General features: G+C 39.5%; 1 long non-coding RNA gene across 1 annotated transcript in view; it reads right to left on the bottom strand.

The window, feature by feature from the left end:
• Positions 1-304: 304 nt before the first annotated feature.
• The window catches only part of LOC144588727 (uncharacterized), a 30,159-nt gene continuing 16,748 nt past the window's right edge, over positions 305-13,715 (bottom strand). The window contains exons 3-4 of the long non-coding RNA XR_013544412.1: positions 2,951-3,038; positions 305-1,001 (exon numbers count right to left, since the gene is read on the bottom strand). This is a non-coding gene — a long non-coding RNA (uncharacterized LOC144588727). The remainder of the gene's footprint in view (positions 1,002-2,950; positions 3,039-13,715) is intronic.

Below are 13,715 nucleotides of genomic sequence, written 5' to 3' on the forward strand. Positions count from 1 at the left end.
TCCTAATCAGGAGATGGTTGATTAATGTGTTTTGTTGTGGATGTATTGTTTTGATAAGGAGGGGAGATTATCTGTCCCTGTGGTTGATGGGTGTCATTAGCTGGTCAGGGGATTACTGCACCCACTCTCAAGCCTACCCAGAGCACAGTTTGCTGTCCTCTGAAGATGCCAGCCACAGAGACTGGCAAAACGTTGGGAAGAATCACTTTCAGAACACGGCCAAGAAGCCCGAAAAACCCACAACAAACATACCTTACTTCCCACTTAAAAAGAAAAAGAGAGAGTATAATCATATGGGCATATAGCTTGCATTTTGGACCACTAGTGGCATGATCCAGTGTGAGCTATTGCTCAGCGTGACATACAGGCAATAGCATTCCAGCCCAATCCCAATCCATGCTCAAGCTGGCCCGTTTCGCCCCCACAGTATGACTCCTACTTTTGAAGGTTAGGCTAGAGCAATTCCCCGATGGACATAAGAATGGCTTTAAGGGAAATCAGTTCCAGCAAACTGACTCTTTCTCGTGCAATCAGACACGCGCCTTTCTCAATGTCTGATTGCACCTTGACTGACTCAGAGGCACAGCATTTTAGAGCAGGATCAACGTCCCGGTCCTTCCACTTTCTTGCAGGCAAGAAATGAAGTATGACACTCTATCTTAAAATGTTAACAGTCATAGAAAAATGGGATTCTGTTGAGCTCGACTGTGCACAGGGCACCTTGCTTAGTTAGAAGGCCAACGTAGAATTTTTGGATGGCTCTCAGTTCAGTTCGTGGTAATCTGGATCCTGTCGGTTTTGATTTGTAGCTCTCTATCTGGATCAATTTGTAAATTCAGATTGCCTGTACTTCAATTTACTTGTGCTAGAAATTGCTCTATCGTTCTATAATTTTTTTCCTGTGATATATATGAAATTTTGAGACACAGTAGACCCTGAAAAGGGGAGTAAATGTACCAGATTTCAAAACATATAGTTTCAGGGGGTTGTGTTCTGGTTATCTGTAAAAGATAAAAACACTGTGATTCAGGTAAAATTCTGGCATCATATTGCATATTATGGCTGCTAATGAGCAAAATACTACTTTGCACATGCATATCATCATCACTCATTCACACAATCCTGGCCCTTCTTTCTCTTTTTACCTATCTGAATCACTGAATCAGTTAAAAGGCTTCACTCCAGAACCAAGTTTGCCCATTTTGCTTCAATATGAGTCTCATACAAAATCAGTTCAGATCAAGCCAATTTGGTTACTGGGTTCTAGATTTGATCAAATCTGATGTGCAGGCTTACTTTTCAGTAGGTGCCTTTCTGCATCCATAAGAAGGAACAGAATTCTGAATTGTTACTGCATGACAGCGCAGCAATAATCTTGTACTTGCAGAGCAAATCAACAATCAAGAAGCTAATTCTAAAAATAAGAGCAGCCCAAACAAATTGTATAACTTTAAAACTGGCCTTCTGATCAGCACCAAATCTGGCAGAGTTTTAGCAGACAGCCTGCTCTTGCCATTAACACTCCTCAAAAACAGCCCTGACAATTGTTTTGTGTTTGGGTGAGAAATGGTTAACTGACAAAAAAGGAATCAGCTTCCAAGATTTCCCTTGCCTGATGTCTTCTTGTGAAAGATACTGAGCACAAGAGGGTATCCTGTGGATCATCTTGACTGCTGCCATTGGTCTGGTTAACATTCAGGCTACCTTTTGGTATATAAAACTTGGCATCTTTTTTCCTGCTGGCAGTGTAGGCATGATACTGTGCAGCAGTATCAAGACATTCCCTGGCATTTTGAATCATGGATACAGACACACAATATCCCACAATCATAAAACAGATGGGGTTGTGTGTGTGTGTGTGTGCACGCGCACCGTGAAAAAAAAAGAATTTATATATTCTTACTTCTCTAAGGAGAAAAAAGATGGGCGTATTCAACCAACCTCTTTATTTTCTAATATTTCTAGCTGGTCATTTAATGAATATGCAGCTTTTTTCCTTACCCTTACAGATGCTAATCAATCTGGACGTAGGGAACTGGCATCATACAAGCAGCTCATCTGTAGTTTGTTAACAAAATTAAATGACAGCTAATCTGGTTACAATTTCTCAACCCAATGCATAATGGAATTATATTACTTGGCATGAAGTTTAAGATCTAACCTTTTATCCCCACTCCAACCAAGTTGTTCAATATAAGTGATATTACACGATTAGATTAATAGGACAATTTTCAGAAACTACTTGAAGGTGTAAAGATTCCGGGAGAGAAAATGAATGGAGGAAATTGAAGAAAACAAGGAGAAATACAAAGTGGGAATGATAAAAATGATGGCTGGGTTAATAAAACCACTTTTTCAGGATTTAAAAAAATTAATTAAAAAAATTAGTAATACATATTTCTGTGAATGCTATAACAATTTGACATATGAATTCTATAACAATGCATAGAAAGGAAAAGGGTATATTCCATTCTTCACTTTCTCATGCCTGTTCAAAAATTGTATCTTACTTTGCAGATAACTTATTTGTATCACCTGGTAATATGTAATGTGTCAAAATAATCCCAATTGTTGTACCTTATTTGCTCTTTCACAATAATCTCCAACAGGAATGTTAAAATTGTTATTTGTTCGCTGTTGGTAACACAACAAATGAAGCTAATTGTCTTTGCTTTTTCTTCTCCCACCATCTGCATAATTCCTGATATATTAAGTTCAATTAGAATGTCAGATATTGCTCAGAGTGCTATTATTGTTCTCTTGGCATTTGTGTAATCTGCACCATCTAATTGGTGGCATTTCGAAGTGCATCTTGATTTCACCATCAGGCATGTGACCACACATGTGACCAAGAGATATCTCAGTACCTCATCAGTTAGGCACAGCATGGTACACAAACCTTACATGAACATCAATAGGTTTCTGGCCATTATTATATTATTTAACTTACCCTTTTCCCTTCAACAATGCTGGGGTTAGGAGCTCCAGACTCAGTGTAGTTCAGAATCCATAGACAACTCTTCTGCCCCTAAATGTAACTACAAAACATAAACAGTTGATTAATACACATACATACCTCCCCTGACCAGTGTCAGCCTCCTGGCACCCTCTCTAGCTGCCACATGGAGCTATCAAGACAGGAGAGGGGGCTCACTGGCTGCCGCCATCAGACCAGGAGCTGCCACACTGCCAACAAGAGAGCACCAGATAAACATGAGACCTTTCACAGGCCACGTCCTGGAGATGAACAGCAGCAGAGGATTGGTTGGTTGGTTGGTTGGTTGGTTGGTTGGTTGGTTGGTTGGTTGGTTGGTTGGTTGGTTGGTTGGTTGGTTGACTTTTAAAACAAATGTATAACAAAAGCCCTGCTGCTCAGCTCAGTGCAATACAAAGGAGAAGTGTATTCAGAGAAATTATTTTTAATCTTTTCTCTTAGGTTATCAGGTTAGTGTACAGAATACATTAAAATACATCATAATATAATAAACAAAAACAATATCATAATAAAATGTTTTTTAGTTTTGCTAAAACCGAGTAATGTGGCTACTTCACTGAACAATGCAATAAAGCCAAAGAATAACATCCTAATAAAAATGAATTAGATGCATCAATGGTAGAGCAAGCTAGGTGCAAAATGCATCGAGAAGCAAGAAAGTTTTGATCTGGTGCCCAAATGTTTGGAGTGTTGGCACCAGTCAAGCATTATTGGTGAGACCCTTCCAGAGACTGATGTGCCAGCACAGAGAAAGTGTTCAGCTTTCTATATACCAAGCTCCCCACTCCCAGCAAAGCAAACTAGAGAAGAACCTGCATAGAAAATTTGAAGATCATTGGCTGGCTGGCTTAAGAAGAGAAGATATTCTAAATTTTACCTACATTAAAACATGGAGAAAGAGTAGAAATGAGCACAATATCGCTCCTGCCTTCTGCCACTATTTTAATCAGCATCTTCATGTTCAAATCAAACATCACAAACTTGAATCCTCTTTTATAGAGGGTTGGAGGCTAGAAAATCAGGCACAAAAGATCTTTATCAGAATTTTAAAAATTGACTTTAGGGGATACAAAAACGTTGCCCTAAAAATGAAAACTGCTTTTTAAATTGTGCCTTAGAGAGGTGCATTAGAAGTGGAAGTATTGAAAAAATACAAGTGGAGATATAAGTTTATATTACAAAACCAAAAGACCTTAAAAAGCCAAAACAGCCAATTGTTTTGGTTCACAAAGTAACTAGTAAGATAACAAGGCAGTAATAGCTCATTGAGTTTCATGCCAGTTTTCATTGTGAAAAATGTAAAGAATAGAATGCTTACATTATGTGAAACGGAGACAACAACAGAAAACAAATAAAATGCATTTTATTTTGCCACTTGAGTTATGTTTACTTAGAATGTAAATTAACAAAGATATACCACAAAATGGACGTTGAAACCTGTGTTAAACAAATGAAAATAACAATATATTGTAAAGTGAAATTGCTTACAAAAATTGTAAAAACATAAATAGATGAATGTTATATTAACCAGTTTCTTACTAATCAAGAGAAGAAGAAAAATAAAGGTGTTGTTTGTTTTATAGGACTTGTCCTCATAATAAATATGAAATGAGTTCTGAAAGGAGTATGAAATCATATATATTTTGTTGTATTGATGAAAATAATATGCATATGTATTGTACTGTCTGTAAATTACATCAGTTTAGCTGGTAATGCTTGGGGGGGGCAGTTTTACTCCAACCTTGACAGCCAAATACTTTGCAGACCAAGCCATGGTGATGCCAGGAGTTTCGCTTGGTCTGAGAGGAGAATGCCTTGAAATAAAGGGTCTCCTGACCTTAAACAAGTAGGCTTCCTATTGGTTGAAAAGTATAAACTCTGACACAGTTTATTCTCAAAGGCTTTCATGGCCAGCATCCGGTGCTTGTAGGTTTTTTCGGGCTGTTTGGCCATGTTCTGGAGGTTTTTCTTCCTAACGTTTCACCAGTCTCTGTGGCTGGCATCTTCTGAGGACAGGAACTAGAACTCTGTCTGTGTTCTGGTGTAGTGTGTGAGATTGTTGAAATATTTGTAGCTGTGGGATCAGGTTTTTGTTCTTTTCAGGAGATTGGGTGATTATTGTGATCAGGTGGTTTTTGGCTAAAGGCTTAGTGAGAAAAAAATTTCTGTGTGCTTATGGGATGCTTATAGCTGAGTAATGTTTTTTATTTTGTGTTTTCTCATTATAAGAACTTCGACATTCTTTAATATATTTTTAAGAAAACTTTTAAAGCTTTCAAAGTTATTAAAGCTTTTTACTTTTAAATGAAATATTATAGAGACGTGTTCCCTGCCTTTATAAGCTATGTGCTCCTGTGCTTTAATGCTTTTCAATTTTTGATTCATACATGACTTAAATTATACCTACAACCTAAGTTTCAATACCCGCAAGGATGTATTTTAAGTAAGCCTGCAGTATTTTAAACTCACAGTTTTTGCATAATTGTATGATTTCTGGATTTAAGTATACAGTATGTGCCTTCAGTTTTTGCTCATAACTGTAAGACTGTGCTTGTTATTTTTCTGGATTTGCTACTTGTAAGTGTGGAACCTAGTATGATGTAAATAGATAGAACTTGTACAGAATTAACAAGTTGTAAGATCTTAATACTGATTACTGATTTCATTCTGGTATTAACCCTTCACTGGGATAATGTCAGCTATGACAAATAATAGAATCTGTTCTCTTTGCCTGGGAGATCTATAAAGCTTTAAGGGACTCCTGAGGAAATCTTTTATCCTAATTAGGTTCTGGATATCTCCATGGACAGAAAAAATGTGCATTTTTTTTAGATATGAAGAGGGCAACAAGATTGGAAGATAGGGAGGGAAACACAGCTACCATACTTGTTCCCTGCCCCTGTCTGGTTCTCATTTCTGTGAATAATGACCATGGGTACTATAGCATGAATTATAGTAGCCTTGGCATCTAGCGACACATCCTTGCACTTGAGAGTCTTTTCCAGTTCTTTTATGGCAGTCCTTCCATGTCTCAGTCTTCTATTTTGAGCTTGTAGTCTCCATTTTGATTGATTGTCAAGCTATAACAAGCTATAGAAAATCTTTAGCTGTGTCAGCTTTTTCATTATTAGCATTAACACCCTTCTACAAATCTTTACCTGTTTTTCTATATTTTGTTCTAATGGACTGTGGAAAAAGAATTAAATGCAAACTGCAATAATGATAAAGAAGATCTCCAAGCCTTTAATGACTTCTTATATTTATAACTGCAAGATTAAATGAAAAATGTGTTAATATTGAACCCTCTGTCAATAATTGGAATTCATATATTTGTTTATGTTGACCTTTTGTTTTGGTTTTAGTTTTCTGTTTGAAAATTTTGAAAAAATAAATAAATTGACCATCCCAAGTCTTACAAAGCTGGAGTTTTCTAAAAGTGCTGAAGAAGACTTAGAAGTTGTTCACACTTCAGATTAAAAAGCTCTAGTCATATAATAGAAAACTAGAAAAACAATCCAATAGATCTAATTGATTTTCAGATATCCCCAGAGTATGATGATCTCCAATAATAGCTAGTTAAGGAGGTCCATCCCTTTACGTTAATAACATGGACAAATATCTCGTAATGTTTATTTCTGTCACTTTGCTCTTTCAGCATTATATCCATATCACCTTTTTTAAATTTTTCCTTTCCCATCTGTTAGTTTCATGGAGAATCAATCATTTATCCTATATAACAAATTCATGTTAACCTCTGAGGTGATTGTTTGTACTATAGTTGTCAGACTGGGACTGAGGCGATTGAGGTTCAGATCCCCATTCAGATATGATTCTCAGTGGATATGTTTGGGCTTACCATTTCCTTTTAGCCAATCATTATCACTGGATTCTCAACAGAGGAGTAAAATGTCCATCCAGCATGGTAAAGGAATGGTGCTGGTCCCTCTGAAGGCTCAAATCTATTGTATATTATACACGTGAATAGTAGACTGGAAACCTATCAGCATGCAGCACTGCTTGCTCTCTGGAAACATTCCTGCAGACACTCTTGCTCTCAGCTAAGGATGTTTATTTTGAATTATTTGGACAACAAATCTGATAATTCTCCTTTTTCCTGGGAACTATCTTTTCAAATAGAAAGTTAGGCCTATCCAAGGCATGAAGCCTTCTCTCCAGTTCAGCACAATTTAGATGTATATAAGGTCTGGGTATGGCAAATGGAAATCCCACAATGGAGAATTACTGATTTGTAGTCCAAGAAGTCCAGAATACACATTCTTATTCGCAGCCTAAGTTATCTGGGTTATTCTGAAGTTTTAAAAAAAATGGGAGAAAGAATAAGTTATGCCACCCAGGATCCCTTAGAGGGGAGTTAGATATGGATACAATTAATAAGTATATATCAAGGCCCTTCCTCTCCCTCCCCTTTATTTATGACTTTTCATAATGATTGGTGTTTTCACAAGGAACAAAAAAGTATTGAAGCACCTTCAAAACTCTCAAGCTTCATTCCGCATGAGTTTGCATGGACTTCAGCCCATTTCTTCAGAGACCTCAGAGGCATTTGAAGGGGTTGCAGTCCATGACATGTCATCCTAAACCTCTTTGTCTTTAAGATGTCACCAGAACCTCTGTGGTTTTTGTTGCAACGGAGTAACACAGCTCCCCCATAGTATTTTTGTGAATGCCTGAGTGCAGTGGAAGCAACCCCCAAGATGACTATACGAAGGAAAACAAATGCTAGATACCACAATCTCCAGGAGACAATTTATGTATATACCAGATATGGAAATACTGGGACGGCAATCAAATTGAAATGAAATGTGACACACAGTGCCACCCACTCCGAAGTTTCAGTGAGACCTATGTGACCTTAATATTACGTCCACGCAGAAACTCTCTGTTTCATATTGAGATAAGGATAGACATTTTAAACTTTTGAAACTCTCGTGTGCCATAAAAGAAACTGTATAAAATGGTAGAGTCTTCTGTTTGACCCTCTCTGCACTCAACCTTTCTCCAAATTGGTTGTTTTACATTAATGTGTCAAGAACCAAATGGGCATTCAATGTATATGGTAAAAGCAGCACTCATTAAAATGATATAATTTATTTGGACATTTTAAAGGCCTTTGATAAAGTTCCTCAAAAGAAGTCTGCTCAGGAAACTCAGCCTTAATGGGGGTGAGAGATAAAGCTCTCTTGTGGATTACAATGTCTCCGCAAAGAGAGGAAACAAAGAGAAAAGAACAAATGTTTAATTTCCAACATGGAAGAAGGTTAATAATGGGGTGACCTAAGGATCCCAGCTGTGGCTTGTTGTGCTTAGTATATGTATTTATGATCTGTGAAAGCGAATGAACAATGAGGTGGCAGGAATGGCCAAAAAAAAAAAAAAAGGCAGACAGTAGCAAGAAGGTGAAAGCAAAGCAAAATGTTTCAGAAATATGTAGAAAACACAGATATTAACAATACAAAGTCAGATGCAACTCTGTTGAGAGGAAGGGCGATAGAGTTCTCTGACAGGCATCTTCTCAGCAGCAAAATATTAGTCATGGGTGAACTAACATCGTCATTAATTAATTATTATTCACCATAAAGTTACACATACAATGTTTTCAGTTTGGATAAAAATCACAAAATTCCAAAGGAAAAGCAAACTTAAATGTATAGAATATGAAGTGATCTGACACCATTTAGGATCTATTAAATTTTATTTTCTTTAGGTGTAGACCAGGGGTGTCCAACCTTTCACCTTCCCTGGGCCACATTAGAAGATGAAAATTTGGTTTGGGCCGCACATAAATTTGGTTTGGACTGCATGGGGGGGGGCAGCCCTAGCCATCCTCCGCAGCCCCACTCCAAGCGCAGTTACCGGCAGCTGCGATCTCAGATAGCAGAGGCTGCCAGCTTCGACTCCGGTGGCTTTATGGGGCCGGGAGGGGGTTCACCTATTGACGGGGATGGCACAATGCAATCACGCAGCCCCCTTCTCCCCTCCCCTCCCGCTCCTTCCTTCCCTCTCTCCTCCCCCCCACCATTGTGACGTGCCCTAGCTGCATTCTGGCCACAAGTGCCAGCAGTATAACTTGAAACTTTGGAATTTCTTTAAAAATAAAAAATTGCACTGGGGCGCATTATGAGCTGACCTGGGCTGCATGCGGCCCTCGGGCCGCAGGTTGGACAAGCCTGGTGTAGACCATTTAAAACGTAGCTTAGGGGTATAGTTCATGCCAGATGTTTTCAGGGTTGGTGTTTTTCCTTAAGTGTAGTACTTTTGCATAATGTTGCATAATGTTGTTTCAAGTGATGCTAAAAAAAGATGGTTTTCCTCAGGGCAGCCCCTGGAAATAATATCACTTACTGTAATAACCAGCTCTGTTTCAAAAGCATGGACATAGAGCTGTACTTTGGAGCTTTTACCTATAAACCAGAACATGGGATGCTGTATTTTAAAAGAAACTCATTCAGTTACTTGTTACTTTTAGACAGGCAGATTGGTTTTGTTGTTGGTTTTGCCCCCAACAAGTCATTGTGATGTGCATTAACTTCATGCATCGTGGCCCTACTGCTACACTCCCCAGAGCTGGGGGGGGGCAGCTTGCAGCCAAAGCTCCTGATTTGCTGAGCCTGCAGACCAGATTGGAAATCTCTCCCCTCAGATCCACCAGCCAGCTGCTGGCTCTGTGTGCTGTCCAAGCCAGCTGATCCAGAAGTGCCAGCATGAATCTGTCTGGCCAGGCAGCTCCCAGGGGGCTGGGCAGCACTCCCACATGGTTGCTGCCATCTTCTCTCAGCCCCATTGGACCACAGAGGAGCAAGTCCACTGCACAAGCCACAATGCAGCCCTTCAATAAGTCTCAGGCTGTTTTTTGTTGTTGTTGTTGTTAGCACACCAGGATAGAGACATCCCCTTTAGTTCCCCCTAGTGGCCAATCCTGATGTTTACCTTGAAAATACTTAGCAAACCCACAAAAGTTAAACAAAGCATTTTCTTTGCCACTTGAGATTGATAAGAGAATGCCATAAAACATGAAGTCCTAACATAATTATTCTCAAAATGTATTGAAATGCCACTTGAAATGAACTTTTTGAAAGTAACTAGAAAATGTTTGACCAAACTCTGGGAGGCAGTGGAAGACAGGAGGGCCTGGCGTGCTCTGGTCCATGGGGTTACAAAGAGTCGGACACGACCTAACGACTAAACAAAAGAAAATGTTACTCTTTACAACAAAAATATAATTTTACCTTTGTTCCTCACCTCACTTTGGAAATGTAATTACTTTGAAAGCCCAATTTAAATATTAAAAGAGGAAAATGTGTAAACATATCAGACCACCTAATATTGCCATAAGTTTAACGGGAATCCCTGTTAATCACAACAGTACTGGAGAAATGCAGGAAATCTACATAAGCCTGATTTAAAGTCACTGAAAAGAGGGTTAATGTTTGTTGGATCCAAGACAGAACTTGTCATAGATGTGAGAACTGCTGTCATACCATATTTGACTCATAGATTGACATACTTTGAACTTCACTAAGAAAGATTTCTAGCTGGAACTCTAGAGAGGCGCTGCCAGTCAGTGTCAACACCATTTGGCAAGATCGCAGAATAGTCTGACTGATACAAGGCTGCTTTATTTGTTTGGGTGAGCAAACAGAGCTATTTCCATGTATTCAAAACTGGTGCAATAAATAGAGTGTTGGGTATCACATTCTGCTCCTGTTCGTGAGAAAGTTTGTAGACCGCAGATAGAGCTATAAGGGTGGAGAGGGAATTTTCCTGTACATACAGGCTGTTTCTGTGAAAGTTCGTATATATGTGCATCAGCTGAAGTGTGCCTCTGGAATGCCACTCTCTCCATATACATGCTTTGGAAGTCAATTTATGTAAACACAATAAACAAAATTATAATCTCAACCATGTGCTAGAGGCTGCTATATCTCTATATTGCCATCTTCACAGCCACACAGCCAAACTTTGTGTTTTGGAAGGAGGCTATTTACAAAGAGTAACTGGTAAACTTTTTTGGTCTTCAAGTGGGTGTAAAATTCCAACCACGCTGTAAGGGATGGTGCTTGAGGCCACACCCCTCAGCCTGATGAAGTAGAATCTTCGCCATGAAAGCTTGCCATTAATTTGTGTGTGTGTGTGTGTGTGTGTGTGTGTTTGGTCCAATAAAAGGTATCACCCACTCTTACATTTGTGTTATCTTGGGGACTACATGGTCTTTTCCTAATTCTTTTTGGATTATGTAATAGGAGTGTCTCATCTCTCGTTCAAGATGCATCAAAGTGATCAAAAATAATTCTTTAGAGGATCAAGACTATCCTAAAAATAATGCAGGATATAATCCTATGTATCATAGAGGGTATGTTGCAGAGGACTGTAATAAGAAGAGGGCCACACACCCGATTCAAACAGAGGCCCATTATAGTACTAGAAAAGAAGGAACATCTATTCATTCCTCCCCTTCCTGTGATAACTGAAGGTATAGGCTGGAACTACACCCTTGCAGCAATCTGGAATAGTTATTTATTGCAAATTGGCTGCAAACAGAAGGAAACCACTTGCAACACATGGCCTTTTTAATATGTACTTTTCCATTCTGCGACTCTTTTCTGTGCCTATTGGTGGCAGCCCATTCAGTCTACCTGCCATTACATCTCTGCCTCCCACCTTCTACCCTATTCTGGAGCTTTTTCTTCTCTTGTTTTGAGGTCTAAATGTAAGAGCTGGGGCAGAAAAATGCAGATTGGACACCATTTTTAAACCACAGCAGGAGTTGGCACCATAGGGGTTCCACCTGGTTTTTCCTGAATGGATAGTTTCAGCTAGCATAAGCAGCAGTATTTGAAACAAAAAGGTTTAAGAGCAAGGTAAAGGTAAAGGTTCCCCTTGACAACTTTTGTCCAGTTTTGTTCGACTCTAGGGGGCGGTGCTCATCCCCGTCTCCAAGCCATAGAGCCAGCGCTTTGTCCGAAGACAATCTTCCGTGGTCACATGGCCAGTGAGACTTAGACACGGAACGCTGTTACCTTCCCACCGAGGTGGTCCCTATTTATCTACTTGCATTTGCATGCTTTCAAACCGCTAGGTTGGCGGGATTAAGAGCAAGGACCACTGACTAAAAGGAAAACATGCTGATCAATATGGGAAATTATAGGCATTCTTAAATAGTTTCAAACTTCAAATCTGCTGGAGAACCAAGGATACAACTCTTGTGATTTATGCAAATCATTACCATCATCACCATCATCACCATCATCACCATCATCATCATCATCATCATCATCATCATCATCATCATCATCATCGGCTCTGGTTGTTCTTGCCTTGCAATACAATCTGGAAGCAGCCATGAGGCAGGAAAGGCCAATTTGTGATGTAGAGAGACCACAAGATAATTACACTTCAGCAGGGTCTTTATTTTCTATAGCGTATTTAGCATAATGGTTAATTCAGCCCCAGCAGGATCCACAACCTAGTTAAGGCAGACTTAATCCAGTTTTTAAAAGATACTGTAGTCCTTTTAAAGCCAAACATTATCTATCCCTTGTTATGTTTTCCTCACAATATACAAAGAATTATACCAGGCTTTCCAGAGAGGTCTCCACTGCCAAACAATGTTAAAGAGCTCCAGATCAATGCCTTATGTGTTAACTTCAGTGACAGGATTTCACTGATTCCATTGAACTCAAAAGCAATGAAAAGGATTTGCAATTCGAAGGAAGTTCACCATATTACAGTGGTGCCTCGCTTAATGGCGATAATCCGTTCCAGGAAAATCGCTGTTAAGCGAAAACGTCGTAAAGCGAAAATAAAAAGCCCATTGAAACGCACTGAAACCCATTCAATGTGTTCCAGTGGGCTAAAAACTCACTGTCCAGTGAAGATCCTCCATACGGCGGCCATTTTCGGTGCCTGTATAGCGAGGAATCTGTCCCTAAACACAGCGGGGAGCCATTTTAATCACCCGGCGGCCGTTTTGAAGCCACTGATCAGCTGTTAAAAAACCATCGTTTTGTGAAGAATCATTTCTCAAAGCAGGGAACCGATCATCGCAAAGCAAAAAAAACCCACCCCTATTTAGACCATCGTTTTGCAATCGCAAAAGCGATCGCTAAAACATCATTGTGAAGCAGATTCATCGTAATGCAGGGTAATTGTAAAGCGGGGCACGACTGTATTCCCTTACCTCAACAAGTCATATGAGGTTCTAGCACAGAGAGCAAACATGCTCTTCCATCATCTGGTTTCCTAGCTACATATGCCCATATGCGAATATATGCATGCACACTCACCTGCACCCATACACTACATATATTTTATTCACAGGATCATCAGAAGAAATTTTGAGGGTCGTTGCCCAAGTCTCTATGTGTGATTGTAAATGTGCTCTGTCTAGCCAATCACTGAGTATCTTGTGTCCTATGTAAATAGGTCAGAAGTGGATTTCCTGCTTAATTTGGAGAAGAAGACCCGTGCTGGACCAGCCAAAAGCCCATCTAGTCTAGTGTGTTGGTTCCTCAACAGTCAACCAGCATCCTATGGGACAGGCTCAAAGGAGATACGGAACTAGGCATGACACTTTTGACTCTTTTGGACTGCAGCTCCCAGAATTTGCCAAGAATTCCCCCAGGGAGAATCTTGAGTGCTACAGCCGCAAAACTGGAATTTAAATAGGAGATTTTCTCACCTCTATACGGGCTCTGTCACC

The sequence above is a fragment of the Pogona vitticeps genome, chromosome 1 (assembly GCF_051106095.1).
Source record: "Pogona vitticeps strain Pit_001003342236 chromosome 1, PviZW2.1, whole genome shotgun sequence".
NCBI classification, from domain to species: Eukaryota; Metazoa; Chordata; class Lepidosauria; order Squamata; family Agamidae; genus Pogona; species Pogona vitticeps.